General features: G+C 38.0%; 1 protein-coding gene and 1 pseudogene across 1 annotated transcript in view; one reads left to right on the top strand and one right to left on the bottom strand.

Annotated features, from left to right (window-relative positions):
- Positions 1-2,091: 2,091 nt before the first annotated feature.
- LOC107738451 (uncharacterized) lies at positions 2,092-5,496 on the top strand (annotated as a pseudogene).
- Positions 5,497-5,687: 191 nt separating this feature from the next.
- Positions 5,688-6,372, bottom strand: part of LOC107738449 (receptor-type tyrosine-protein phosphatase beta-like) — a 53,308-nt gene continuing 52,623 nt past the window's right edge. Inside the window, exon 30 of the mRNA XM_016550210.1 lies at positions 5,688-6,058. The gene's annotated coding sequence lies outside the window, so the exon portion shown is untranslated. The remainder of the gene's footprint in view (positions 6,059-6,372) is intronic.

Raw genomic sequence — 6,372 nt, 5'->3', positions numbered from 1 at the left:
GGCATCTTTAAAAAGACGATCCGTCGTCTTTACAAAGACGCACCCGCTTATTGTACTCTTTTAGAGAAATTGGCTCTTTTAGGGGAATGCTCTTTTACGTGCTGAGACGCACAGGGGAAACGGCCGTTTGCAGCACGACAGGGGGTAGTGCAGCCTGAAGTGCGCAACCCACTCGAGGCAGGCACGACCAACGCTGAAGCGCCGTCCGCCAACACAAAAAGCTCCCAAGAGCGCGCTAGACTCGCCACACACGAAGCAGTTTGGTAGGAGCAAAACGATGTTGTCGCTCGGTTCCGAAGTGAAAAGCTGGTATGCGTTGCACCGGCTGCCTTTTTATGCTCACGCTGTGATCAGCGGCAGCTGGATGCAATCATTGCATGCCAATGCGCATTGGCTCGTTTAGTTTACACTCCAAGTGGATTGGTCTCTCTAAGCGAGATCCCAATTCGTCGGTCACTGACGTGACTCGGAGTGACCGACTGTAAGGGAACAACAGTTTCAGCATCTTTGAAATTTAAAGATGTTTTTAAAAATTTACATGTTGTCACACAAGCAGTCTTTGGGAAAATGTACTCTTTGGCTTTACTGACTATTCTGACCAAGAGGAAGAGTATTTTACTTGATTAATTTACTTATACTGTTGACCAAATTTCACATTCATAAGAGTCAATTTACCAATAAGAAACCCAATTTTATGGTTTTGTTGACTGAAATATATAGGCCTATAGATACTGACAGTATCAGAAACTCTTTGAATAAGAAAGCTGTAAGAACTTTGAAAGCTTGTTAACTTTATATATTATATATTTTATATATTAAAAGGGTCATATGATGCGATTTAAATTTTTCCTTTCTTTGAAGTGTTACAAGCTCTTGGTGCATAAAGAAGATCTGTGAAGTTGCAAAGACTAAAGTCTCAAATCCAATGAGATATTCTGCTTGAGGAATTCGTCCAATCACAACGCACTGGATAGCTGGCCAATCAGAGCACACCTCGCTTTTTTAGAAGGATGAGCTTTGTAAAAATCGACGCGTTTCAGAAAGGTAAGGCATAGAGTAGAAACAATAATGTACATTATGTGGAAAATAATGTGTTTTTTTAACCTTAAACTGCATAAACACATTGCATTACACCAAATACACAAAATAATGTTATTTTAAGCAACGTCATATGACCCCTTTAATATATTTATTGGATTTTTATATGTATGTATGTATCTCTTGTATCTGTGTTTTGAATACTGTAATACTTACCTCCCCCCTGGCAACTTTTATTTGTTTATAATTTGTCTTTCTATCTTTTTTCTTTTCCTTTTCTTCTTATATTGTTTCTTGATAAAATGTTGGATGTTGAATTGTTGTAAAGCACATTGGTCAACTGTTTTTTTAGTTGTGCTATAGAAATAAAATTGACATTGACATATTGTTCTTTGAATAAAAAAAAAGTTAGTGGAATAGGGGGAATAAGGCGGGTTAAAAAAAATATTTATTTATTTTTTCGCTAAGCAGGTTTATAAAGGTCCTAGATAACGTCATTTCACAGCTCACCTTTCAAAAGCTTCGTTTTCATTTTTGTCAAAAATTAAATATGGCGCGACCCTGACTAAGCGGAAAGCAGAGACGTGCTTATTCACGCCTTGTTAATGTATTTCACTTAAAAAAAGGTATATAATGTATAATATATGTGTGACTCAAAGAATGCAATAACGTTTTGAAATCGAGTCCGTAAATTTAATCTGATTGCAGGAATTTGTTAACCTATTTCGTGAGATCAGTATATTGGCGATAATGCTAAGCTCTGCTGCTTTTAGCAAACATCCTGTTTCCATGGCAATTTTGGAACTACAACAAGAAGCGCCACTTGATTACGTCATAGAACAGGTATGCCGCTGATAATCCGAGATGTGGCCGAGCAGAAACGCGCCTAGAAACGATCAGTACAGACCACAGAAACACTGTCTACAGACACCAGTTCACATAAATAGACTATATTCATCGCGTGAGATACATACAGTTTATAGACACTATCTGTACAAAGCGTCACAGACACAGTTTGACAACAACATCTCACAGTACCAGTTACCGTACATCATGTCCACAGAAAAGAGAAATGTGCAGATGAAGTTTGACATCAGCTACACTGTCTCAAAGCTGAAGTGCTGGGATTTGAAGGGGTCTGAAGATATAACCGAGCCAGCAGGAAGCAGCAGTGGGAATGATCAGGGAGGCATGGACACTTCTCCTACAACCACTGAGAAGACCAGCCCAACAGGTGAATGTCAATAAAGAATTTGAGATACATATTACAGTGGAATGTAAATAGAAATGTGTACTTTGTTACTTAGCTCTGCATCAATACATTGTGCAGTTTGATTGCCATTATGCATATATTTGCATGCCATTCTGATAAGAAGGACAGTATTTAAATGAACCATTTATTTCCCAAACCCAATCCGTCCCATAGAGACTTAAATGCAACAACTGCACATTGGCCCTGTTAAAATCACCAATGTTCAAGCAGCACAACAGTAGGCCAATTTTATAAGATGGACTAGTTTTTAGTGTTTAATCTTTGGCTAGAGATGTTTAAATTAGCTTATTATTTGTTTGTTTGGTTTTCTTTTTCTTCTTCTTTTGTCAGAAAATACCAAAGTGAGGAAGAGCAACAAAATCTGTGCATTCTTCCAAAGAAGATGGAAGGCTGTGAAAAAAACTGTCCAGAAAAACAGAGTGGATCCCATTGGGATCTCAGCACAGCCTGATCCAGAAACATTGTGTGTCCCAGGTCCAAGCGATCCTAAACCAGAACTTCAGATGGATCTGGTTGATGCAGAACAATTGTGTGTCTCAGGTCCAATCTGTCCTAAAACAGAACACCAAGTGAAAACAGAGCTTTCAATATTACAAATGTATATCCCACAAAGCGCGATCCAACTTCAGGATCGCCTGGAGCAATGTACACTGGACTGGACACCTATCACCAAGGTCTGGTGCAATGTCTTCATTGGAAATGAGTAAGTCTACAACTCATTGAATGCCACATATAATACCAAACCTTGTGCTAAAGTAATAATGTTCTGCAGCAGTATGAACAGCAATCAAACACAATGCAGTTATATTTCTCTCACTGTCAGAGGTGTTTTATCCATTGTACATATTTATTGAAAGATTGGGGTGTGCTCAATCAGCTTCCTGTCTCAATCGCAAAATCCATTCAGCACACTGGAATCTTCGCTCCCTAAAAATCCCACAATGCACTACAAAAACCAAGGAGCAGAGCTATGTTCTTTTGACTGAAATTCGATCACATTTCTAAAGCATGAAACATAAATTGAACAAGCCAACTCAATAAACATGACACATCATAGAAGATTTAAAAAGACAAACCATAATTAAAAAACAACAACATTGCAATAACACACATTGCTAGACAGGTAGTAAACATAATCTACTTAATATTTATGCATACAATTTGGCAGAAATGTTGCAGGAACATATAAAAAAAAAATGCAGCATATAAAACAATGTCAACCTTTTTTTGATAAATACCTGCGGTGACGTTTTAAAACACGAGCGCATTGTCATGTCCCTGGAATCAGTGTGGAATCATTTAGTAATCAGTGTCCCAATGTGTAGTGAGCTAGAATCAATAAAAAAGTGCCCAAATTTGTGTACACGATTTACTGGTTCACTAGCTAGGGAGCTGATAATCTGATAAAATGTTACCCTAATCTAGCCTGTTGGGTTTTTGCACAGGAAGACAGCAAAGGACCGAGCAAAACTGAAAGAGATGGGTATTACCCACATCCTGAACGCTACAGCAAATGAGGAAGATCTTCATGGAAAGATCAGTTCAAGGGAGGAATATTACCAAGGCATGAGCATCACTTATTACAATGTGCCTGCAGTGGATGAAGACTGGTTTAACATCAGCGAGTACTTCTTCCCAGCTGCAGAATTCATCCACAAGGCCCTGAGTAACCCAGAGAGTAAGAGTTGACACACACACACCATTTATCATCTATTATTTATCAAGTGTCTTACGATGATAAATAGTCTGGGATTGAATTTGTTTTGAGTGTCTTTCTGTTTTACTTCCTCAGATAAGTTGTTAGTGCACTGCATACATGGTGTCAGCCGCTCCTCCACACTTGTTCTGGCATACCTGATGATCCACCATAACATGATGGTGGAGGATGCCATTGACCATGTCACAGACGAGAGATGGATTGGGCCCAACGTGGGCTTTTTGAATCAGCTGACAGTCCTCAATTCAGACCTCGTAAAGCAGCGAAAAATACAACTAAGAAAGCAGTTAGACAAATATAAAAAAACAAGCTGAAGCCTGTTCCAGAGCCATCGTGTGTCCCAGGTCCAGAACAAGAACCTCAAGGGAAAACAGAGCTTTTGCTGTTAAAAAAGCATATCCTTCAAAACATGATCCAACTGAAGCAATGCCTAGAAAAATGTGCATTGGACTGGACACCTGTCACTGAGGTCTGGCCCAATGTCTTTATAGGAAATGAGTAAGTCTACAACACTTTAACTGGCACATAAGTGACCATAAATTATACCAAACCATGTGATAGAGTAATAATATAATGCATCAGCATGAACAGGAATCAAACACAATGCATTTATATAATTCTGCATTTTAGTGAAAAACTAATCTAGGCTGTTGTGTTCTTGTGCAGAGAGACAGCAATAGACCGAGCCAAACTGAAGGAGATGGTTATTACTCACATCCTGAATGCTGCAGCTTTGAAGAAAAACCTGAGGGTCTTGTTAGGAATGCCAAGGAAGAAAGACCTAGAAGGAACAATCAGTACTGGGGCAAAATATTACAAAGGCATGAACATCGCTTACTATGGTGTGCCTGTAATTGATGACCACTTGTTTGACATCAGCAAGTATTTCTACCCAGCTGCAAAATTCATCCACCAGGCTTTGAGTAACCCAGAGAGTAAGAGGCAATGCACACACACACTATATATCATCTATAATTTATCATCTTATCATTTGTCCAACAGTGACGAACTGTCCAGCACTGAGTTTGTTTTGGGTTTGTTTTTTGTTTTTTCCTAGATACGGTGTTGGTTCACTGCATAGATGCCGTAAGAAGATCTCCCACACTTTTTCTGGCATATCTGATGATTCACCATGACATGATGGTGGAGGATGCCATTGACCACGTCATAAAGGTGAGACGCATCAGGCCCAACATAGGCTTCTTGAAGCAACTGACAATCCTCAATTCAGAACTTGTAAGTCAGCGAAAACTACAGTTTAAAACCAGACAGACAGAGATAAAATGCACAGATAAATAAATTCCATGAGCAAAATAAAAACAATTATAAAAAAATTACAAATACTTAATACCTTTGGACTGAAATGTAAATAAAAATAAATATAAAAAAATTACATTTTGCCTAAATTATACTTAAATGAGCTTTATTTTTTTAACTGTTTCTCTTAACTGTTTGTCAGAGCACTTAATCTTTCTTGGTTTTTAAAATAGCTCTAAAGCATGTGGGAACGCCTCTGCTGCTAATCCAATTATTGATGAATAATAAATAAAGAAGAGGGGATCGTAAATCGACCTCTTCAGGTCCATAAGCAATAATTTAAAAAAAATAAAAAAATCAGCTACTGTACATGCAGAAAAGCTAAAATGAGACGTTTGGGCATTTATCATATTTCTTTTATTTAATGTTTTTGCTAGTTAACTTAGGGAGTCCATTAAAGAACAACTGTGATTTTTATATCCCAGCTACAGAAGAAAGTTCACACTTTGTATGCCATGCATTAAGCATTTAAGAAAATTAATAGTAAAGTCCAATAAGTGCCAGTATACAGTTTATTAAACGAAATTAGCATAAAACATAAATAATTATAAACAGAGGCACATAAGTATGAACTGAAGTACATAAGTATGACATGAAAAAGTTGTATAAAAATAAAGCATATATCTTTGTTATGCACTGCTATTAAAACTATAGATGAAAAACAAAAATGTCTCTTCTGTTCTTGTTCAATATAGAGGAAAGTCTTCATGATCCTGTATACACACACAGATAAAATTACATAAGATCAAGACATTTATGCTCACATTTAAGGTCGGCATGAAACTGAAATTGCATCTTATTTAACTTTTATTTCCCTCTTTTTACTTCCCAGATATAGAAACGAAAAAAAAAAAAATGTAGTGTGGGACTCAGTTTGGCAGAGGGTGCGTGAGTAGGGCCTTTGTTGATGCTCTCGAACCGCCCGCTACTGCCAGCTGGTGAAGGAGGAGGATGAGTGAGGTCCGGTGTTGGCCCGTCCGCGACTCTCCGTGCCCTCCTGGGACCCAGAGATAGAGAAAACCGCTCT

Source organism: Sinocyclocheilus rhinocerous, unplaced genomic scaffold, assembly GCF_001515625.1.
Source record: "Sinocyclocheilus rhinocerous isolate Xijiao unplaced genomic scaffold, SAMN03320098_v1.1 scaffold2993, whole genome shotgun sequence".
Taxonomy (NCBI): Eukaryota; Metazoa; Chordata; class Actinopteri; order Cypriniformes; family Cyprinidae; genus Sinocyclocheilus; species Sinocyclocheilus rhinocerous.
This window is presented reverse-complemented; position numbering and strand designations above follow the sequence as displayed.